At 43.2% G+C, this 25,065-nt stretch overlaps 1 pseudogene; it reads left to right on the forward strand.

Annotated features, from left to right (window-relative positions):
• The first annotated feature begins 18,156 nt into the window (after positions 1-18,156).
• Positions 18,157-18,711, forward strand: LOC142858355 (ras-related protein Rab-30 pseudogene; annotated as a pseudogene).
• Positions 18,712-25,065: the final 6,354 nt, after the last annotated feature.

Raw genomic sequence — 25,065 nt, forward strand, 5'->3', positions numbered from 1 at the left:
GCGGGGCTGTGACCTTAGGCTAGCTGGTCTCGTCTCTGATTCTCCAGATACCTGCCTGCTACTGCCTCCGGCTTCCTCTGTCATTGTCTTCCAGGATCGTGGGTACGAAGCCAGCCGGGTTGCCTTTGGCACAGTCACAAGTGAAAGAAGAAATCAAGTAAAAGGGGCTGGATAACCCGAGGTCGTGCTGAGTGTGCCAGTGAGAATGAGTCCAGGGTGCGGGATTTAGCTCAGAGTATGTGGACTTTACCTCGCTCGGAGGGAAGAGCCAATGTGCAGCTGTCTTGTTACACCATCAGCAGCGGGTGTGCACATGCAGGCTGTATTCTCAGTGTTATGAAGTTGCATTTATATTTAAAGTTATGTTGAGTTTTTCAGATTCTGAAAGAGCGTCCCAATTTGTTGAGCTGTCAGAAGCACCTAAATTTAGCATATCTGGTAGACGGGCTTCCTCGGTTAGATTTTCAACGGTTTCCTTAGTCGTTCTTGGATATTCATTTTCATTCAGACTTTACTATCAATTGATGTCATTTAGAGATTTTATTATTTAGCAAGGGGTGCTATTTGTAAATTAAAAGATAATTTTCCATTCGTTAAGAAACTGTTGTGGCTTTGCGGTATTTAGACGACTGCCCAGACAGCATAAGAAAATCTTTACCCTCCAGAGGTTAAGTGGCTGGATGAATGGGGGTCAGAGAGTTAAACACAGTTGGGGGAAAAGGATCAAGGACAGAGGTGTAATATGTTAGCAGTATTTGCTTGGCCTTGGTCTGGCATGCCTTCTGGTATCCTGTTTATATGCCACGTCAACTGAGAAACTGTAAATGCCACCCAGTGCCGTTGATAGTGTCAGACGTGCCTTCTTGGAGCGAGAATAACAATAGGGGAGTGTTCTCTGGTGTTCATACTTGGTTTTGAAAACACTGAGTCTTCAATGTAGAATATAGAACCTGACACAGTGGGGATGGCCCAGAATCCCTTGATCTTTGCGTATGCATGTCTCTGGGGTTGAACTATTCTCTTGTGAAAACCCGGCGGCTACAGCAGTCAATGAAGAGCAGATTGTTCAAAATGCATTGAGTTATTCTGTGTTAGACCTTATGATAGATACCACGGGGGATCAAGAGTCTGTTTCTTCCAGGAGTTTCTAGTACAGTAAGAGGCAAAGGAGAGAAATGCTTCTTTTTCAAAGCGGAGGGCATGAGTACAACAGCAAATACTCAAATAAAGGCCCTCAGAGCTCAGAGGGAGCAAAGGGATACCGTTTCCCTCCAAAATAGGCCTATTGAGGGACCACCTCATGCTTCCGAGGGCTGCCCTTCGGTACTCAGCCTCCGTGATAGAGGCTTTCATGTATCTTTCCATGGGCAACTTCAGTACCTTTACCAACTCCTATTACCTCCCGATACTAATAATTTTTTTAAGACTAGGAAATTTGTCCATAGATTTATTTTTAATTGGGAAGGGAAATATCTACCTAAGAGTTGCTATTTAAAAAAAAAAAAAAGTCAGGCAGTGATGGCATTCACCTTTAATCCCAGCACTCAGGAGACAGAGGAAGATAGATCTTTGTGAGCTCGAAGCCAGCCTGGTCTACGGAGTGAGTTCAAGGCCAGCCAAGGCTATTATTTCCTTTTTAATATTTATTTATTTATTATGGATATAACATTCTGTTTGCATGTATGCCTGCAGGCTAGAAGAGGACACCAGACCTCATTACAGATGGTTGTGAGCCACCCTGTGGTTGCTGGGAATCGAACTCGGGTCCTTTGGAAGAGCACTCAATGCTCTTAACCACTGAGCCATCTCTCCAGCCCTAAGGCTATTATTGCACAGAAAATATCTGTCTTGAATGCCTCCACACCCCAAAAAAAGGAATACTAGCCAAAAGTTACATATTTTTAGTAATAGGAGCTCAACCCAGTAAAAACAAATGGGTAATACTTCTGTCTATTAGGTAGATGGGTGGACAGATGAATGGGTGGACAGATAGATATTCTGAGATCTGAAAAGATCAGCTGGGCAGTGGTGGCGCACGCCTTTAATCCCAGCGCTCAGGAGGCAAATGCAGGTGGATCTCTGAGTTCAAGGCCAGCCTGGTCTACAAGAGCTAGTTCCAGGACAGGCTCCAAAGCCACAGAGAAACCCTGTCTCGAAAAACAAAAACAAAAACAAACAAAAAAATCACCCTAAACTTCAATTCACACAAAAAGCTTTATAGAGTTGGAAAGGGAAAAGAGAAAGTGCTGGCCTACAGGCTTACAGTAGTTAGATAATGTTAACTAGGAAAAGGATAAAGGGGAAAGGAAAGGAGAAGTAGGCTGGTTGTGTGAGAAAACTCCAGAAGGGACTAAGGCTGGGGATAGAGCTCACTAAGAGCAGTCACCTAGGGTGGATAAGCTGAAGCCCCAGAAACACACAGACAAAAAGTAATATTGGGGGGCTGAGATGGCTCAGAGGTTAAGAGCATTGCCTGCTCTTCCAAAGGTCCTGAGTTCAATTCCCAGCAACCACATGGTGGCTCACAACCATCTGTAATGGGGTCTGATGCCCTCTTCTGGCCTGCAGGCATACACACAGACAGAATATTGTATACATAAATAAATAGATAAATAAATAAATAAATATTTTTTTAAAAGAAAGTAATGTTGGGATGTGAGATGCTTTATTTTTTATTATAATTGCTAATGTATATTTGTTACTTATATTAATGAATTCACTGTGAATTTCCATATATAGATGAAGGTGTGTGTGTGTAGCTACCCTCCTTACTACCTTCTGAGAAAATATGCTTTAGATGAACCATTATTGTGAAACAACTTAAAAACTTTTAAATGTCATATATTATTAATAATAGATTTTATGTTTTTTCTACACAGACAATGGAATTATGGTCATTTTATATTATTTTGGGTGGACATATTTTGCTAAATTGTAAATTATTTTAACCTTGTGAAATGTTACTTAACAACATAAAAGCCACTTGGCTTGACTGATTTCCCCAGTGATGTGTCACGCATGTGCCAATCTGCCCAGATTTTCTTGTTTCTCATCATCCATTATGACCCACCTATTTTTTTCTAAGTGTACCAGTACTTGGGGCTGCCACACCAGAGGAGTCTTCCCTCCATTGTCTGACCATGACAGCCTCGGCTGGTTCATGGAGCTTTTTGCCAGGAGGTTCACAATGCACCAGGAGAGTCTGGCTCGGCTCAGATGGGTCAGGGCAAAGCCTGAGCACCTATGACGTCACTGTTTCCAAGAGAGTGCAGACAAGCGGATGGTGAACAGATTAGCGTTTTGACTTTCTTATGACAGTTTCCTCAGACGCAAGGAATTTCTTCCCTTGGGAGATGACACGGGTTTAGCTCACCGCTCCTCCCACACTTCAATTTTCCGTAGTTCAGGGTGTGTTTTGGAATATTGTGAAATGAAGAAAACACCCTGTTAAATGTCAGAGTTCTCACTCTGTTTTCTATGCCTTCCTAACTTTTATACAGTCCTTCAGAGGATTCTGAGCTAGACAGTTTATCTAGGATGTGTGGGATGCCAGGAGTGATACACAAGAATGGGTGAATGCATAGCCCTTCCTTCCTTCACCACTGACTCTCGCCTAAGAAGCACTTAAGTCACTGAATGAAATGAACTAGAAAGTAAAGAAGTGTGTCTGTCTGTGAGGACTCCAGGGAGTGCAAAGCTATAGAACTCACAGGGAGGCAAGTTTTGATGGCTTGAGACTCTGCATTCCATCCCAGTGGGGTTGGCGAGACACTGTCTGGTCTGCCCCTTAATAAAGAAACAGCTTTGTCAAAAGTGAAGTGATTTACTTAAGGACAAAATTGATAGGAAGGCATAAAAACAAGATTCAAAGCCAAGCTATTACTATATAGCAGCATTTCTTTGCAAGTAATGACTGTGAAAATAATCCAATAATTAAAAAGTTCAATGATAATAAACTTCTCTGATATGATAAATGGAGCCTTGTCTCCCACCTGTCTGTTTCCAAATTTCCAACAGCCACTTCCCAAATTACCACAGAGTGTTGAAATAGGAGCAGCAGGGCTGCGTCCCCAGCACCCGGCCGCCCACATGGCTAGCTTATGCCCCAAAATAATTACACGGAAACTGTATTCTTTTAAACACTGCTTGGCCCATTATATCTAGCCTTTTCTTGGCTAACTCTCGCACCTGAACTAGCCCATTTCCAATAATTTGTGTAGCCCATGAGGTGGCTTACCAGGAAAGATCTTAACTTGCGTCTGTCTGGAGTGGGAGAATCACCTGAGTGGAGTGGTGACTCACTGACTCAGCTTCTTTCTCCCAGCATTCTGTTCTGTTTACTCCACCTATCTAAATTCTACCCTATCAGAGGCCAAGCAGTTTCTTTATTACTTAACCAATGAAACAACAGATAGAAAGATGACCCTCCTCCATCAACAGAGAAGCTTATATTAATTATAAGGGTTTGGACAATTACTCAGACTTATTAATAACTAGCCCTTACATTTAAATTAACCCATTTCTATTAATCTATGTATTGCCACATGGCCGTGGCTTTACTAGTTCTTGGGCAATTGGCTCGAGTCTCCCCAACTCCGCCCTTCTTTCTACTTGTATCTGTTTGGCTTTCCCACCTGCCTTTATTCTGCCTGACTATAGGCCAAATCAGTTTTTATTATCAACCAGTGAGGGCAACACATATTCACAGAGTACAAAAAGATCAACCCACCGCATATTTTTTTTCCTCTCAAAACTAAATGGCTCATACTGTGATAGTTATTCTTCATTGTTAACTTGACAAGATTCAGAATCACCATGGAAATAAATATCTGGGCATTTTTATGAGGGATTTTTTAGATTAAGTTGGAAGACTCATCCTAAGTGTAGGCAACACTATTCCGTAGGCCATGATGCACCTGAAAAAAAAAGGGAATGAGGGAGCCAAAAAGCAGCTTGTATCCTTCTCTGCTTCCTAACTATGGACATAAATGATGAGCTGCCTGCTGCTCCTGCCTTCCACACCTTCCCTGCCTTGACAGACTGCATTCCCACGAACTGTGAGCCAAGACAGATCCTTCCTTTAAACTGCTTGTACCAAGTGTTTTATCTTAGCAATGAGACAAGTAACTAAGACATCACCATTGTGAATTCTAGGTCAAATATTGAATGCTTCTGCTGGGGAAGCTGTTATCTGGAACTTCTAATGCAGACAGCCTCGTAGTGATGTGGTCTCCAGGGAATGAAACTAGAATAGAGATATATTTTATTCCAAACCTGCCTTCCTACAGATGTAGTGACTGTTGAACCTCTCACCTCTGTTTTGCTACACAACTGCCCATAATACTGTCTCTCAGATGTAAATGTTTCTCAAAATGTAATTTGGATTTATTGTACATTTTACCTTGGAGGCATCTCAGCTCAGCATGAATAATGTACATAAGGCTATCACAAGTTATTTCTGTTGGAGATATCACTTAGTCTCATATTTTGCCCTTAGGTAGACCTACATATTAAAATTGCTTTATATTGTCTCATGTGATATCTCTTTAAATTAATTTATTTTCTATGTATGTGTGGTTCATTCTACATTCATGTCTATGCACCATTTTCATGCCTGGTGCCTGCAGAGGCCAGAAGAGGACATCAGATGCCCTGAGACTCGAGTTGCAGGTGTTTGTAAGCTATTGTTTGTACACTAGGAATTGAACTCAGGTCCTTTGGAACAGTATCTATGCTCTTACTGCTGAGCCATCTCCCTGGCCTCTGCAGGTAATATATTTAAATAAAGAAAGGATTTTAAAACAAACAAACAAACAAACAAACAAACCTGTTCTGCCCTCTACAAAATCTCAGACATAGCAAGAAAATTCCTGAGCATTTTGTTCTAGCCCCCATGTCTTCCCTTGGTCTGGGTCACTTAGTATTAATTAGGGCAGATAGGACCTGTGTCCCAATGAAAGTCTCAAGCAATGCCTGTTGGCTTTACATCAGAATTAAACTATAGAACTATGGTCTTAAAGCTTACTGTGAAGGAAAATAATTCCAGGAGTCAGGAGTATCTCATGTTCCAGACCAGACTGGCTTCATAAACACTATATAGAAAAACGGGAGGAAAGCCAGGCGGTGGTGGCGCACGCCTTTAATCCCAGCACTCGGGAGGCAGAGGCAGGCGGATCTCTGTGAGTTCGAGGCCAGCCTGGTCTACAAGAGCTAGTTCCAGGACCAGAACCAAAAAAAGCTATGGAGAAAACCTGTCTCGAAAAGAAAGAAAAACGGGAGGAGGGGAAGATTTACTTGGATTCTCAGTGTCATTGTCAAGTTAGTTTCTATGTCCCCACAGCATTGGCTTGTTCACTTAATTTATTCAACTCAGCATAATAGATGAGAACATGAACTCCAATGCCAGACAACGTGAGTTTGAATTGTGGCTCTGTCTGCAGTCACTACTTTAATGCCGTTAACAAGTTACTTAATATCTTTGGGCGCCATCAGGGATAATAATAAGACCAACCTATTAGGGTTGCTGTGAGGATTATTGTTTTCATAATACTTCAGAGTATTTTTTTTTTTTTTTTTGGTTTTGGTTTTGGTTTTTCGAGACAGGGTTTCTCTGTGGCTTTGGAGCCTGTCCTGGAACTAGCTCTGTAGACCAGGCTGGTCTCAAACTCACAGAGATCCTCTGCCTCCCGAGTGCTGGGATTAAAGGCATGCGCCACCACCACCCAGCCTTTCAGAGTAATTTCTAACACATACTACTCTAAAGTAATTTGTGCAAATTGTTGCTTGAAAAATAATATTTGCTAAACTTAACTAGGTGTCAGGAAATAGGGCATGAGTTTGAAGAGTTTACTTACTCCCCTCTCCTGGAGTTTGGGCAGGATTCTTTCCTAATTAATACAGTTTACAAAAGGTGATGAGATGTTATGTCAATGTTCCCACCAAAACTCATTGAAATTTAATCTCCCTTGTAAAGTATTAAACAATAAACGGAAAGGGACTGGTGAGATGGCACAGTGGTTAAAAGCACTGGCTGTTCTTCAAGGGACCTGGGTTCGATTACCAGCACTTATGTGGTGGCTCACAACCTTCTGGAACTCCAGTTCCAGGAAATCCAGTGCCCTTTCTGACTGACATCCATGGGCAAAAAGGCATGGATGTAGTGCAGAAAAAATAAATAAATTTAGGCAAAACACCCACAAACTTAAATGTTTCTAAATAAGTAATTTTTTAAAAAAAGAAACAAACTAATTGGGACATAGAAGAGTTAATTAGATCGGGAGGACTCCCTGGACACGGCGGCACACGCCTTTAATCCCAGCAGGGAGGCAGAGGCAGGCAGAACTCAGTGAGTTTGAGGTCAACCTGATCTACAAAGTAATTTCTCAGGCAGCCAGGGCTGTTACACAGAGAAACCCTGTGTCCAAAAGTCACACACACACACACACACAAAGTTAGATCATGAGAACTCAGGAATGGTTTAATAAGCTAGTTTAATGGTAATGGATTAGTTTTAGAACAGGTCTGTTATAAAATGTTTGGTTCTGCTCTTCTGCACACACTTCTTGCTTTGCAACGCCCTCTGTGCCTGGGGACTCTGGAGAGTTCCCACCCATTGATCTTGGAGCTAGCAGCCTCTAGAATCATGAGCTAAAATCCCTCTATTTATATTTATAAAGAACCCAGTCTGCAATATTAAATTATAGCAATAGGAAATAGTGTGATATGGCAAAGGGGTGGAACATCCCACTTGAGAACATATTCTATTGTGCTAGACTCCTTCCTAGTGTACTTCCCTTCATTATTCTGCTAGCCTTGAAGGGAAACAACCTGCCATGTCGCCAATGGCTATGGATTGAACTACATGGCAAAGAATTCTTTGTAGCTTCTAGATGCTGAGAGTAGCCTTCAGACAACAAAAATATAAATAAGATAAATTAGATATAAATAAGATAAATTAGATATAAAACTTTAGACTCACCAAGATAGGTTAGATAATGGATTTTTTGTGAGATTGCCAAATATAGAGAGACTATAATGTAATTCTTACCTGATAATTGTTCTCATTATATAATTTTACTATGTTAGAATTAAAACCTTTCTTTTAATTTTGACAAAAAGGGGGAAATGCTGTGAGATATTTATACACTGTGTAAAAGCATATTTCTTTGATTGGTATAATAAAAAGCTGAATGGCCAATAGTTAGGCAGGAGGTATAGGCAGGACTTCCTAGCAGAGAGAGGAGAAGTAGGAAGCAGAATCTAGCCACATGAGAGAGATACAAGGACACACAGAGGGAGCGGGATGGGCAGTATGTGACAGACTATAGATTAATAGAAATGAGTTAATTTAAGTTATAAGAGATAGTTAAAAACAAGCCTAAGCTAAGACCAAGCTTTAATAAATAATAAGTTTCCATATTGTTATTTGTGAGCTGGCAGCTCAAAGAAAAATCTGATTACATTAATAAGCAGACAAGTATGAGTTAAAATTAAATTTATAACTATTGCAATACCACAAACTTCTCTAGTCTCCTCATATTGCCATTCTCTTTGGTAATTCCTATATTTTCCCGAGACTCCTATTATTTCCCACATACTTACTTACTCTTAACAGATAACCTTGTTCCTTTCATTGAGACATGGTCAGAAGAGAACTTTCACAGACCCCATACAAGCAAATCCACCCAATTGCTGTATCAGTGCCAGTTTTTTATTCAAATACTCATGATAAAATGCCCATGGTCCAATCCCACTACCTGCGTATGAATATTCGTGCAGAGGTCAGCCAACAACCTCAGGTGTCATCCTCAGGACCACCTTCCACCTCTCTCCTAGGTCTGGAACTCACCAATCAGGCTAGATTGGCTGCCAGTGAGCCAGCCCCAAGGATGCTCCTGTCTCCGCTTTCCCAGTGCTAGGGTTACGAGACCATACTATCATGCTGACTCCTTTTAAATCTATTTTTGTTTTTATGTGTTTGAGTGTTTTGTCTACAGGTATGTGTATGTATACCATGTGTGTACTTGGTGCTCAAAGAACCCAGAAGAGGGTGTTTGAGCCTCAGGTATGGGTGTTTAAATTGGTTGTGAGCTGCCACGTGGGTAATGGGAATAGGACCCCTGCCTCTGCAAGAGCAGCAAATGTTCTTAACCACGGAGCCAACCTTCCATCCCCATACCTGACTTTTTGTCTGAGTTCTGGGGATTGAATTTACAATCTCATGGTTTCAAGGTAAGGATTTTATCATCAAAGCTATCCCAGAGGCCTTAATAGAAGATTTTTTTTTTTTTGGTTTTGATTTGTTTGGAATTATTTTTGCAGGAGGGAGGTTTGAAGCATAGCCTCACTATGTAGTCCTGGCTGTTCTGGAACTTACCAGATAGACCAAGTGACCTTGAATTTGGGGTGAACTCCTGCCTCTACCTCCCAAGTACTGAGATTACGGGCATGTATCACCATGACAGGTCTTAGAGTTTTTGGTATTTGTTTCGTTTTGTTTTTTGTGTTTGTTTGTTTGTTTTCTCAAGACAGGGTTTTTATGTGTGTCTTTGGTTGTCCTGAAACTTCTCTGTAGACCAGGCTGGCCTCGAACTCACAGAGATCCGCCTGCTTTGGCCTCCTGAGTGCTGGGATTAAAGGTGTGCACCACCAAGCCAGGCTAGATGTTTCTTTTTATTTACATAAACATTATAAACATAGAACTTTAAATATAAAAAAGGGAAAAGAAGAGGGAAGAAAGAAAATAAGGGAAACACCCTCTGGGCCTACCACACATAAGAATTTGTGTGATCACTTCAGTTTCTTTCCTTACAGGCTAGAAATTCTAAATACTTACGTACTTTAAAAAAGAGTATTTACAGATAATTTGTAGCATTCTACCCCTCCCTGTCTTCCCCTGAGGAATGAAAGGAACAATTTGTTTTTTTGAAAACCTGACTTGGTGTTTACAAACCACACCCTGACCCAGCTGAGCTTAAGAAATCTCCAGCCAACAAGCTTAAGAAAAGACTACTGAGAGCTGCTTTGTCTGTGAGCCCCGACCCTTCCCAGCACCACACAGAAGTCATTTCTCTTTTTCTTTCTTTTGTTTTGTTTTGTTTTGTTTTTTGAAACAGAGTTTCTCCGTAGCTTTGGAGCCTGGCCTGGAACTCGCTTTATACACCAAGCTGGACTGGAGTTTATAGAGATCCGCCTGCTTCTGCCTCCAAGTGCTAGGATTAAAGGCTGTGTGCGCCACCACGGCTCAGCTTCACAGAGTCATTTCTGACAAGGCTTTCTCAACCATGAGGCTGTCCAGATTCTTGCTCTGAAAGGGAAAGAAATTTTGTTGCACTGCATTTGTAGCAAGTAAAATAAATGGATGATAAACTATAAACAGAGTAGATCGAATCCTTTCTGTAATTATTGAGCCAAAAATAAGGCTGCACTTGCAGGTTCTAGAGCCATGCATGTACAGACAAGCCCTCAGGCAAGTGCCTGAATGTTAAAGGGCCCCATGTGACCCACTTGTGCGCATGTGTAGTTCCATTCACGTAGGACTCAGCTAAACCCTGTGAGCATGCATGAGCCCATCATTTGCATATGACGTGGTCATGCCAACCCCCTGTGCTAGGCAGCTTTTAAAAGCCGGAGGTGCCATCTCCCTCTCTTTCTGCACACCCATTCCCCAGGCCTGTACGCACCCCCTCTAATAAACTCCTAAGTGGGTTTGTTGCATGTTCCGAGTTTCCTTCTCGCTCATGCCAGGTAACTTCACTTTCACTGAAAGGGAGGTACAAACCAGGTACGATGTCATTTGCAGGTGGGAAGGCTGAGGCAGGAAGAGGGAAGCTTGAAGGATAGGCTGAGCTAGTTCCTGTACCAAGATGGAGGGGAAGAAGGGTGGGATGGAGATAGGGTGGGGGAGGTAACACAAGAACCCTCATTAAATTACAGTGTGAGGAGTTTCACGCTTAATCTGTTTTTATAAATCCCAGTGTGCGTTTTAATGTTTGTTTTTGTTTTGTTTGGGGGGGGGGGAGTACGTGTTTTGTTTTGTTCTTTCTTTTCCCAATAGAAACTGTTCTATTGTGTCAGGTTTTATTTGATTCTACTAAAAAGGTGACTTTTTTTTTATAGATTAAGTTTCAAATCCGAGACAAATGGCTGAGATGCCTATTTAACATACCAAAGCAGACCAGACCACCAGGTTTTCCCAGCATCCCTCAGTCCCTACCAGATACAGGGTATGACTGGTTTACCTCACCCCCTACCCTGAACTCTCTAGCTCACCGGCTGGGCTGCCCTTCCCCCCAGAGGGTCTTCCCTCTATTATCCAGACATTTTAGTTACCGCCCCTTTTGTACCTTTGCCTCCTGCCTGCGGTTCCACTCTCCCTTCCTCGTCCCCTCCCTCACCCTCCAAGTGTCAGGACCACTCTGGACTCTCCCAGATGCCCCGCCTCTGACTATGCTCTCCCACATCCCTATAACAGACTTTCTCCTCCACCATGCCAAGAACAGTCATGTCCTATCAGTTCTATTGATTTTTTTCATTCATAGATGATCACTTATTTAAGTAAGTGTTTTAAAATTATTTGTTATTGACTTTAAAAAGGAACTGGAATCCACAATTTAACAGACAGAAGTAGTAATTTCCTCATAAGTTACTAATAGATCTAAAAACACAAATGAAGCTTTTCACGTGGCCGCTGGAGGCTGGCACAGCGTATGCGAAAATGATGGCCTTTGTGTTAGCGGGAGACGGTAGACAATGTGCTTGAGTGTTATTACCATGAAAGTTGAAATCAAAAGGAAAAAAGAAAATACCATGTTCTAGTAATCAATTGATCGTATTTCATCACTCCATCTCCGCACCGTTCATCAGTAAGCCACTTCCTAAATGTAATTTACTGCTGTGGGATGGGAAGAATTCCAGAGTCCCATCATTAATTACATCAACTTGCCATTTGTTAAGCACAGAAAAATACTTTTGGAATCTTTTTTAAAAAGATTTATTTTAGACCGGGCGGTGGTGGCGCACGCCTGTAATCCCAGCACTTGGGAGGCAGAGACAGGCAGATCTCTGTGAGTTCGAGACCAGCCTGGTCTACCAAGGGAGTTCCAGGACAGGCTCCAAAACTACAGAGAAACCCTATCTCGAAAAACCAAAAAAAAAAAAAAGATTTATTTTTATTTTATTCCAGAATTGGCTGAATTGATATGTATCTATTATTTCCTAGACACATGTTATGAGACACTGAGTCTAATCCTAAGTGTGCTAACAAAGCTAAAGAGACTTTTCAGTGATTCTCAAGAAGCACAATGTGGGTGCTGGGTCCATCCGGGGCTCAGGTCATTAAAGTACTTGCTGTCCCAGCAAAGCAGCTGTAGTTAAAACAGGTCATGTGGCACAGGCAGTTGAGACAGGCAGATCCTAGGGCTCAGTCGCCAACCAGCCTGGCTTAATCAGCAAGCCCCAGGTCATAGTGAGAGACCCTACCTCAAAATTCCTAGTAGATGAGCTTGGTGCACTTGGGAGGCAGAGACAGGCAGATCTCAGTGACTTTGAGGCCAGTCTGGTCTACAAAGTGGTTCCAGGACAGCCAGGAATATTACACAGAAAAACTGTCTCAAAAAACAAACAAAAAATCCAAGAGGAAGGACATTCAAGGATGACTTCCTACTTACACACAAACACACAGGTTAGGGGGTTGTGAAGGAGGAGGGAGGAGAAAGAAGAGGTATGAGATGAGAAATAGATGGCATGATGCTTACAGGGAAAAAATATGAGAATTGTAAAACAAATCTACATCTAAAATAAACACCTGGCACTTCAACATCCTATTGACAAGTAGTCAAAAATCATTTAGTGAATATAAAATTTGTTTTTGTTATTTTGTTTGTTTGTTTTTGGTTTTTCGAGACAGGGTTTCTCTGTGGCTTTGGAGCCTGTCCTGGAACTAGCTCTGTAGACCAGGCTGATCTCGAACTCACAGAGATCCGCCTACCTCTGCCTCCCGAGGTTTTGTTTGTTTTTTTAAAGACTTAGTTAGTTAATTAGTATACAACATTCTGCCTGCATATATATATGCTCGCATATATATGTAACATCTCATTATAGATGGTTGTGAGCCACCATGTGGTTGCTGGGAATTGAACTCAGGACCTCTGGAAGAGCAACCAGTGCTCTTAACCACTGAGCCATCTCTCCAGCCCTTGTTTTGTTTTGTTGGGTTTTTTTTTGTTTTGTTTTTTTTTTTTTGTTTTGGTTTTTCGAGTCAGGGTTTCTTTGTGGTTTTGGAGCCTGTCCTGGAACTAGCTCTTGTAGACCAGGCTGGTCTCGAACTCACAGAGATCCGCCTGCCTCTGCCTCCCGAGTGCTGGGATTAAAGGCGTGCGCCACCACCGCCCGGCTCCTTGTTTTGTTTTTTTAGACAAGGTTTCTCTGTAGCTTTGGAGCCTGTCCTGGAACTAGCTCTTGAAGACCAGTTTGGCCTCAAACTGACAGAGATCCACCTGCCTCTGCCTCCTGAGTGCTGGGGATTAAAGGCGTGAGCCACCACCGCCTGACTCAAGGATTTGGAATTTGGCAAAGCTCAAGCAAACCAGTTTTAAGTGGGGTCTGAATCTAGAGGAAGAACAGTCTATATATTTATTCCATTTCCTCTCCTTGAGCTTCAGAGAATCTTCAAGGATAACCCCTAGCACTGCACAATTGGGGTGTGGCTGTGCTTACCGCAATCCCAGCTCCCAGGCACAGACCTAGGAGGTTAAGGAAGATCAAGGTCATCCATTGCTACACAGGGAGGAAACACTGAGCCTAAGATACCTGCGACTGTGTCTCAAAAACAAGTAAATAGAAATGAAGAGATGAAAACCCATTTCTCAGCCTTATTTATACACATAGTTACCATTTCTGGGACTCTGGATTTTCCTCTTATGGCCTCAAATGCCATCTGGGCCACTTCCTTCAGCCTAAAACACTTCCCTCACTGTAATGGTCTGTCCTGTCCCTTTAAGATACAAACCCCGCCCACCCAACCCCCTCTGCCCAGGCAAACTGATCTTCAGCTTCCAGACTGAGCCCTTCCTTTCCAGCTCTCCCCCAAAGATGCAGCTTCCGCCTCTCTCCCTTCTCCCCACTTCTTCCCACCCCCTTGCTTTTCTCTCTTTCTCCTTCTCTCTCTCCCTCTCTGTTCTTCCCCTTTCTCACCTTCCCTTCCATAACCCACTAAATAAATATCTAACCTCACTCTGCATGGCGCGCCTATCCATGTCTCTGTCTCTCACCTACCGCATGGCTCCCTGTATGGGACCGGCTGCCTGCCACCACTGGGGGACCTGCAGCATGGTCTCATGGCACCATTTAGGAACCTACAGCGTTTCTGCCGCTGCGCCCCTCAGGGAACAGAGCTGATTTTACTTAAACCATAACACTCAGTGTTTCTTGAAAGCAAGCTTGCTGCAAAGAGTTTTCTCACACATGTCTAAACCCGGGAATATATTTAGCTTGCCTTCATTATTTAAAGCATAGCTTTCCAGAATATAAAGGTCACCCGTTTCTTTCTGATAAATTTTCATATTTTTGCTGAAACATGTTTCTCACTTTCCACCCAAATAAGGCAGAACCTACCAACAGGGAAGCTTGCGTTCTGTACTGTGAGTCCTGCAAGGGTGTGTGTGCACGCATGTATGGCGGGAAACACACACACACACACCTAGTAGAAGAAGGGGAGGTGGGAGCGCACCTGGCAAGAACACCACAGGCTCCACGCTCAGACAGAAGTGCATCCCTTTCTCAGATTAAATGCTTTTAAATTTGCTGTTTGCTTTTGGTGTTTGCCTCAAGCTTGTAAACAATTCTTCTCCTTAACCGCAGGTGTGATTTTAGAGCAGTCTGGGAGGAAGGACTTCCCACCATCACACTGCTCTGGCATATACAGATTAAGTGTGTGCAAAAGCTTGGATCCTTAGAACAGCAGCCTGGAGCTTGAGAACACTTGGTTGTATGAGTTGCTTGGCTCCATCACGGAAGCCTAGCCCTCTGGAGTATGTCACTTTAGGTTTTTTTTTTTCTTGTTGGAAACTAGAAAAAAATTATCTTTTCATAGGGGATCACGGGGGACTCAGATGTCCTGAGTGTCTGCTGGGTTTCTAGTGTGACATGTTATTCATGTACCATTGCTCTCAAAAATAGAAATTTGGAAGCCTCATGTCACGGATCTTGCTTGTAATCTTAGCACCTAGGAGACTGAAATGGTAGATGAACCATGAGTTCCAGGCTAGCCTGGGCTACAGAGTGAGAGCTGATTCAAAGACCCAGATGATGTTGATTACAATAATGAAAAACTAGGGCTTTTTTATTTTAGAAAGTTTTAAAAAGCACAGGAAAAATTCACCTTCAGAGATGTTTTCAATTGCTACCACTCCAGAGAAAAGTTTACATGTTTAATATTTGAGTCTATTTTAGACTGCCACCAAGAGGAAGATATACTAAACATATGTAGCATATTGCCTGTTCCCTCGTTTCTCTCCATCCCTCCCCATCGCAGGAGCCTGTGTGTTTGTGTGTGTGCGTGCGTGTGTGCGTGTGTGTGTGTGTGTGTGCATGCGTGCATGTGTGTAGACATGGTCTGTTATGTAACCATGGGTATCCTAGAACTTGCTGTGATCCCAGACTTGTAGTGCTCCCCCTGCCTCTGCTCCCAGACGCTGAGGTCACAGAGATGCACCATTATGCTCTGTTTAAAGATTATTGCTGCTCGTAGGATCGATTTCCATCAGAATAAACGTGGAACAAAAAAGAAAAGAATTTTAATTTGAAGTCATACTTCCCCTCTTTATGGGAAGAGCTAGGATATAATTTATAGAAGATGAGCCTAAGAAAGACCAAATGCTTCAATAGCCAGAACCCTCACTTTGCAAGGACAGCCACACAGAGAGCGATATTTAATGTGTGTTTTGTTTCTTTAGCCTCTGTCCCCACAGGGGTGTAGGGTTGGGCATGGTAATTATTCTTTTCCGTCTGGGCTTCTGCTCATTTTTGGAGTGAAGTCGGTGAGAAGTCATCGGCAGGAGGGGTGCTGAACTGGGAACGGAGTGCCCACCCTCCTCCGTCACTTTCCCAAGAAGAGGAGGATCCATCCCCTCAGGAGCTGACACAGACTGGGAAGGGACCACCACTGCCAGAACCTGAGTCATTTCCCTCAGTGCTTAGGCAAACCCTGAAGAGCATTTCCTTCTCCAGCATTTGGGACTGAAATCTCACCATGGCTAAGAGTTTGGAGTCAGGAAAGGGAAAGAACAGAGCCTGAAGGCAGAAAAGTTGAGAGGGAAGAGAGATTAGTTAGCTGGACTCTAAGTCCCCTTTGGTAGCCAAGAGGAGGATCTGCTCTTGACTCAATCCTAGAAATTACTGTTCTCAAATTACATGGGTACCAGCCCTGAGTTCAAAACTACATAAAAACACAACTTGAACCCCAGATGTGCCCAGGTGGGGTTTTGTTCCTGAGAGCATCATAGGTTATTTATCTAAATAAATAAAATAATCTTTGTGCCATGGCCTTGGGGTCCCCACAAGGAGAATAATCAAGAAATCATTTAACATTCTCTGTCTGCAAGTAAGAGAATCCTGTGTTCATGTGTGTGTGTGTTTGTGCGCACGTGCATGTGTGTCTGCGGTGGTGGTGGTGGTGGCACCCAAGGTTTCATGAATGTTAGGAACCTACTGCTAAACTTCCACAACTTCTAGAAGTTACTTGGTCTTTGCCATATCTATGCCCTAGTCTATGTATCTGTCTTTTCATAATCCAAAGGCCCACTGAATTGTTTCCTCCAAACAAAAGCTAACTAATTCTCTTTAGAGTTATAAAGTAAAGTTTGCAAAATTACAGTGTTTTGCAATCTGTGGCTGCTATCCAAAACCCATTTTAAAATGACTGAAAATTTCCTAGCTTCTTGTTCAAAGTTTGTCTTTAGGCTCTAGGATCTTAATTATCCCATCGAGAATATTTTCTTCTTTCTGTTTATTTTTTATTTTTGACATGGGTTTTTACCCTAGCTTAGGCAGACACTGAGTTCACCATGTAGGCCAGGTTGGTCCTGGGTTTGAATTGACAGCACTTCCTGTCTTGGCCTCCTGTGTGCTAGGATTATAAACAACCACTGTGTCCATCTGAGAATATTTTCTTTAAAAAAATACTCTTCTTATAATGAACAATGTCGTTGGATAGGAAAAACATCTACGCATTCATCATACAAATCCCTAGGCGAGAGTCACGTGATCCGGCTATTTGGGTATGGACTTTCAGTTGTGCTGCCTGTCCAGTGTGGTAGGGTGAACCCACCTTTTTCCACCTACAGGTTTCTCAGTGTTCATCTGGATTGTTCTAGCAAAGGTCACAATTGCCATAGTTAATATTTGACTAAGACTATATTTTTTATAAAGAGGGTGTTGCTTCAAGCTAGTTAAAAAAAAAACAAGCTTCAGAAAGATTTAAGGTGGAGTGGTTCAAGAAAAAGAAAGGCTTGTGAACTCAGACAACTAGAAAACTGAGATGTGCTCAAATCATATTCAATTCATAACCTTTGAGATTAGTCTTTATTATCTTTAATAACAGAAAATTTTTTTTTTGCTATTGTGTGATCAGTTTACAATTGCTATGACCAAAATATTTGACGGGCTGGGCGGTGATTGCTCGCCTTTACTCCCAGCACTCAAGAGGCAGAGGCAGAGGCAGAGGCAGAGGCAGAGGCAGAGGCAGAGGCAGAGGCAGAGGCAGAGGCAGAGGCAGGCAGATCTCTGTGAGTTCAAGGCCAGCCTGAACTCTACAGAGTAAGTTCCAGGACATCCAGGGCTGTTACACACCTTGTCTTAAAAAAAAAAATACCTGATCCACCCTCTACCCTCTCCCCTCCTGCTGCTGCTGCTGCTGCTGCTGCTGCTGCTGCTGCTGCTGCTGCTGCTGCTGCTGCTGCTGCTGGGCTCACCATGCTCCAGCTGAGTCCTGAGTAGCAGCAGGACCAGGGCCAGGACTGACTCCAGTCCTTGGACTTAGGACACTGCAGCACCTTCCCTTACGTGCCTGACTCAGTCACATATCCTTTCCGTTTATGCCTGGGGTGGGGAGAAAAATTCCAAACCAGCCGTGTAAATGAGTATGGAAGATTATGATTTCCTGTTCAAAATTGTTTTAATTGGCAGCGCTGGAGTGGGGAAGACGTGCCTAGTCCGACGATTCACTCAGGTCAAGGAGCCACAATTGGAGTGGATTTCATGATTAAGACAGTGGAGATTAATGGTGAAAAAGTAAAGTTACAGATCTGGGACACTGCTGGCCAAGAGAGATTTTGTTCAATTACCCGAAGTTATTACCGAAGCGCCAATGCCTTGATTCTTACCTATGACATCACCTGTGAGGAATCCTTCCCTTGCCTTCCTGAGTGGTTGCGAGAGATAGAACAGTATGCTAGCCATGAGGTCATCACTGGGCTAGTGGGCAGCAAGATTGACCTGGCTGAAAGGAGAGGGGTCTCCCAGCAGAGGCAGAGGAATTCTCAGAGGTTCAGAATGTGTATGTATTTCCTGGAGACTTCAGCCAAGGAATCTGATAATGTGGAGAAACCCTTCCTTGATTTAGCATGCCAGCTCCTCAGTGAAGCAAGACAGAACACACTGGTGAACCATGGATCTTCTCCCTTACCCAGAGAGGGGAAAGCACCAGCTATTTGACTTGTTGTAATTTCAGCTAAAGGCTGAGGCAAAGGGAATCAGTAGTTGCATTGGTGGGCCGTATGTTGCTAGGGAATCTGGACCTTCTGACTCTTGTAGGCTCCAGAACTTACAAAGCATGCAGGCCAAGGGCCTCGACTGCAGGCCAGCATCATCAGCAGAACACATAATGGTTTCAGCCTTTTGCAGTCTGACATTGGAGCAAGGAGAAAATTGCAGTAAGCGCTCCATGATCTGCAGAGCGTGTTGCTTTCGTTTTTAAAAAAGCAATTAAAATGCATTCCTGAACACAGTGCAGGGGATCACGTACTGTGAGAATTTCTCCCGTGTGTCAGCGGGTGCGTGTGGAACTGCTCTTTAGACTTCAGTGGTTATCTGGTGCCCATGGTTTTCTCGTCTACCAGGTAAACCAAAACTGGAAAGGCCAAGTACTTACCGATAAGTACCAATCTCTGTGGTACTTATCGATAACCCCATGGAGACTTTGAAAAGTGCTGTTTCGGGCCTGGAAAGATGGCTCAGAGGTTAAGAGCACTGACTGCTCTTCCAAAGGTCCTGAGTTCAATTCCCAGCAACCACATGTGGACTCCAAACCATTTGTAGTGAGATTTGGGACCCTCTTCTGGTGCTGTAAGCAGAATACTGTACACATAATAAATAAAGAAATATTAAAAAAAAAAAAAGAAAAGTGCTGTTTCTTCTGTCCACAAGCACCTCCAAAACCTTTGGGCTGTAAAAACAGAAACCCTTCTCATGACCAACAGTAAAAATTATTGTTTAATAATATATACAAGCTCCATGACTCCTTTTGGTACTAATCATTATGGTATTTCACAGACCAAATGTTTTACTACATTGATACCCTTAGATGTATTACCTACAAATAAAAAGAAAACGGAGGGAAAAAACCAATACCTAACAGAAATGAGGTAGGATTTCCTTATGATCATGGCTTCAGCAGGGAGTGGTGGAGAGGGCATGGTGGAAAGGGCAGGGTGGGCAGGACATGGTGGGCAGGGCAAGGCAGACAGGACATGGTGGGCAGGATGGAAAGGGCATGATGGAAAGGACAGGGCAGAGTGGACAGGGTGGAGTGGACAGGGCATGGTGGGCAAAGATCAGTACAGCAACACAGCTCACATAATTGTAGGCCAGGAGGCAGAGTGAGAGAGATGGGGATTATTGATATTCTCAGCGGGCTTTCCTTTCCCCCTTCTTGTATATCTGGGCTCCCAACCCATGGGATGGTGCTGCCCATGTTGAGGGTGGGTTTTCCCTAGCAATTAATCCTCTCTGGAAATACCCTTACAAACACACTTATCAATTAATCCTCTTTGGAGAACCCGCCATGAGTGTCACAGGAAACTGCCAAGTGAAGCGGTGAACAGACACTTAAATCCCACACTAGCTCAGAATTGAGAAATAGGTAGTTATTTATTTAGGGGTAAACTCACAAATCAGAATCCTCTGCTTGACCGGTTGAATCACGCGATCCAAAAGGAGCAGCCGGCAGAAAGGAGCAAGGGGAAGGAGAAAAGGGACGGACCCAGATTTTTCATCCGTGTATATAGTATAAGAGGCCATGCCGTGCGTCAGTGGCACACACTTTTAATCCCAGTACTCGGGAGGCAGAGGCAGGCAGATCTCTGTGAGTTCGAGACCAGCCTGGTCTTCAAGAGCTAGTTCCAGGACAGGCTCCAAAGCTACAAAGAAACCCAGTCTTGAAAAATAAAAAATAAATTTAAAAAAAAAAGAGGCCATGCCCCAATAGGTGGATGCTTACAAGCTGCTGGTCTTTCTCAGCAGGAAATATCCTTACAAACACACCTATCAATCTCCTAGATAAGACTAAATGCAGCCATCAGTGAAGATTAACCAGTTCATAGTCACGTTCCTAGAGCATGAATGTGAGCAATGAATGTGAGTGTGAAGTGTGCCAATGATAGAAATGGTCTGCAGAAGCACACTCACGGGGCACACATTCAGAATCATGAAGCTAAGTGTAAAAAGCACAATTAAAGAGAGACTTAAGCTTTGACATTCTGGCTACACAGAGAATAAAGTCTCTGAATTAATCTTTTTAACCTTGTTCCTGACATTAAACAAACACACTGACAAGCTACTGGCTCACACAGATCAGTACCTACATGAACTGTAAAATGTCTTTTGTGAATTAATAAACACCCATTACCAAGATTTTGATCCAAGCGACGAGTTCATACTGCTGTTGGATATAATATATTGCTAGAATCCTCAACAAAACTCCTCGCCCAGGTATTTAGACCTGATTTTGAAACTGAATAATTTAAATTCACAGTGGTGGTTTAAATAGGAATGGCCCCATGGGCTACTATATTAGGATGCTTAGTTATTAGGAAATGGCCCTACTTGAAAGAGGTTAGGAGGTGTGACCTTGTTGTTGGAGAAAAGTGTGTCCTAGGATTTGGGGGTTTCAGAAGTCCAGGCCAGGGCAGTGATATTCATTCATTCTCATTCTCATTCTCTCTCTCTCTCTCTCTCTCTCTCTCTCTCTCTCTCTCTCTCTCTTCCTGTTGCCTGCAGATCCAGATATAGAAATCTCAGCTAGCCGGGCGATGGTGGCGCACGCCTTTAATCCCAACACTCGGGAGGCAGAGGCAGGCGGATCTCTGTGAGTTCGAGACCAGCCTGGTCTACAAGAGCTAGTTCCAGGACAGGCGCCAAAGCCACAGAGAAACCCTGTCTCGAAAAACCAAAAAAAAAAAAAAAAAAAAATCTCAGCTACTTCTCCAGTATCATGTCTGCCTGCATGCTGCCGGGTTCCTGGCCTGATGACAATAGACGAAACCTCTGAAATTGTAAGCCAGCCCCAATTAAATGTTTTACTTTCTAAGAGTTGTCATGGTCACGATGTCTCTTCATAGCAACAGAACAATGACTAAGACAGAAGTTGGTACCAGGGACTGCAGTATTGCTGGGATAGGCTTTACCATGCTTTTGTTTGGAGAAATATGGAACACTTTGGGACTTTGGACTAGAAAAGAAATGAGACATTTTAAGCCAGACTTAATGAGCAATCCTAGTAGGAGCATGGAAGACAGTGATATTGAGTGTGATTTGAACTGTGGGGGCCTGGATCAAGAGGTTTCAGAAGAGGAGAATGCTAGTGTGTTGGCGAGAGATCATTCTTGTGAAGAATGTGGCTGCTTTTTACCCTTGTCCAAAGAGTCTGCCTGAGGCTAGCATTAAGAGAGCCTGGTCTACAAGAGCTAGTTCCTGGAAAGGCTCCAAAACCACAGAGAAACCCTGTCTCGAAAAAGCAAAAAAAAAAAAAAAAAAAGAGAGAGAGAGATCTGGATTAATTCTGTTGACAGAAGAAATCTCCAAATAGCCTAGTATGATTCTGTTTTGTGGTCATTAGTGGTCACTCTTCTGTGGATCTATAATGAAAAAGAATGAGCTGAGCAAGGAAAACTACAAAGTGTACAGTTCAAAGATTAAAGGACACCAGGAAGTAGAATGGAGCTAAATTCTGTGTTCAAGTAGAGAAACAGAAAAGAAAGGCCCGATGGGAAGTGAAATAAAGGAGTGGTTATCTCAAGGCAAGATCCCAGCCAGCCAAATTTCCTATTTGTAAAAAGGAACTAAAGAAAAGCTTAGAACTGAGTGTGGGGGGCTGGAGAGATGGCTCAGAGGTTAAGAGCATTGCCTGCTCTTCCAAAGGTCCTGAGTTCAATTCCCAGCAACCACGTGGTGGCTCACAGCCATCTGTAATGAGGTCTGGTGCCCTCTTCTGGCCAGCAGGCACACATGCAGACAAAATATTGTATACATAATAAATACATAAATATAAAAAAAAAGAAAAGAAAAAGAACTGAGTGTGGGGATGCACGCCTTTAATCCCAGCACTCCAGAGGCAGAGAGTATCTGTGAGTTAGAGGCCAGCCTAGTCTACAGACCAAGTTTCAGGACAACCCAGCTTAGGCAATGAAGGAAACCATGGAAAAGAGAAAGCTGGTGAAGATGTAATTGAACGAGGGGGCCATGTTCTGTCCCAGCAAGCAGAGCTTGGCAACTTTGGCCATGCCATTATGGCTTTAGAGCCAAGGATATAAGATTCTTCCTCTGAAACTAAAGAAAACAGAAGCCAGGTTTGTCAGGGATGTCCTTGTTGGAGGCCCAGAGAGGTCATTGTGTGCATCTGTGAAGGGGAAGCCTGGGTTGCCCTGGAGACCCCAAGATGTTGGAGATGTCAGAGCCATGGGATGTCTGACAAGGAGAGCTGCTAACAGGGAGTGGAACCAGCCCAAGAGAGACAGTCAACACAGCTGGAAGGAGTTGGAGATCTGAAGGGTTCTTTGACATCAGACATAGAGATAGAGTTTGGAGTTTGCCCTGTTTGGTTTTGGTCTTGCTTTTGTCCAGCATTGACTCACTGTGATCCCTCTCCTTCCTTTTGGAATGGTAATATATGTCCTGTGCTAGTACATATTGGAAATATGGGATCTGCTTTTTGATTTTTATTTTACGAGGAGTTAGAGTTAAGAGATCATCTTGAGTCTCAGAAGTGACTTTGATCTCGGACTTTTAAACAAGTTTGAGGCTGTTCTAGGCTGTGCGGACTTTTGAAGATGGACTGAATGCATTTTTGCATTGTAATATGGCGACTAGCCTATGAAGGCCATGGGGTGGAATGTGGTGGTTTGAATAGGAATGCACAGGCTCGCGTATTTGAATTCTTGGTCACGAGGTAGTAGGGCTACTTAACAGGGATTAGGAGGTATGTGGTGAGCCCACAAGTATTATACAGTTGTTGTTTTTCGAGACAGGGTTTCTCTGTGAAACAGGCGTGGCTGTCCTGGAACTCTCTCTGTAGACTAGGCTGGCCTTGAACTCTGAGATCCTCCTGCCTCTGCCTCCCGAGTGCTGGGATTCAAGGCATGAGTCACTACCACTTGGCTAAAGAGGGTAATGACTATAATAACAAAATAAGAGAAAAAGAGCATGAGCAACTATGTTTCTGAATCCATTGCAATGGATGTATTATACATACTTCTAATTAATGAGTTGTCTAGGAGGCTAGAGAAATGGCTCAGCAATTAGAAGTCTGTACTGCTCTTGCAGAGGACCTGGTTTCAGTTCTCCAAACCCATACCAGGCAAGTTCATAATCATTCATTTGGCAGGGGTTCAATTCCCAGCATACACAAGGTAGTTCACAACCATCTGGAACTCCAGACCCGGGGGATCTTCTAACCTCCGAGGATACCAGACATACATGTGATGAACAGACATGCATGTGGACAAAATAGCTAAATTAATTAATTGATTGATGATTAAAAAAAGAAAAGGTCAACCTGAAGCTTGACTGAGAATAGTTAGTACGGTGACAGGAACAAAGCAGGAGAAAATACCTCTGCGGCATTTCTTGTAAATTAGCTTGTGCTGTCCACACTGTCTAATCTTGTAAATTGTATTATCTATATATTATCTCTATGTTACAAAGGAGACCAAGAGGCTTACTGAGGTCAGTTCATGTGTGATCAAAATTGTGAGAGAGAATTAAACAAATTGCCTTATCATTCCACTTTACCTTTCTGTCTTCATCCATGCTACCTCACCTGCCTTGCCTTCAAATCTGTAACTGTGTGTGTGTGTGTCTGTCTGTCTGTCTGTCTCTCCCGCCGGCCACACACCCCACATTTGGCATCTCATCACCTCACTGTAGTAAGGGTAAGGAGCCCTGGGGAACTGTAAAACAAACAAAACTGGATAGGAGATTGATTACACGGGAAGGCAGTGAGTGACTTGAGGCTAGCCTGGGCTTATCCAGTAACAGAAAGTTACTGAGCAAACATGGTATTAAAAAGGGTCATTTATTTCTTAATCTCTATTTGCATCCACGTGTGACGACCAAAGGCGTTACATTTCCAGCTCTTGATGGGTCCTCTCTGTTTTACTGACTGGCCAACTAGCTGATTTCCCTAACAGTTTCTTTGGCGAGAAGAAGGCAGTTGACTGTGAGCAGGTATGTGAATAAGTGGATTGATGCTATTTTGAATGATAGACTACCAGTTTGCTAAAACCTGGAACAAAAAGCGTAACACATGACTTTCCAGCAGAGCCTACCTCCGGATTCTTTCTTGACTTTGATTCAAAAAGCTGATACACAGGCCCCTGAGTGGGAGGCAATCAGGTAGTGAGTGCTTGACCACAAGCCAGGAGCCACCATGCCTCAGGTGCTAATGGTGAACTCTCCACAGCTGGTGCTCTGCGGGGAATGGGCCCCTTTGCAGAGGTGGTCTTGCGGGCTCTCCTACCTTCCTCAGGCCTGTTCAGAGGAGTGATACACTGGATCATATGATCAGAGCGTACA

The sequence above is a fragment of the Microtus pennsylvanicus genome, chromosome 10 (genome assembly GCF_037038515.1).
Source record: "Microtus pennsylvanicus isolate mMicPen1 chromosome 10, mMicPen1.hap1, whole genome shotgun sequence".
Classification (NCBI taxonomy): Eukaryota; Metazoa; Chordata; class Mammalia; order Rodentia; family Cricetidae; genus Microtus; species Microtus pennsylvanicus.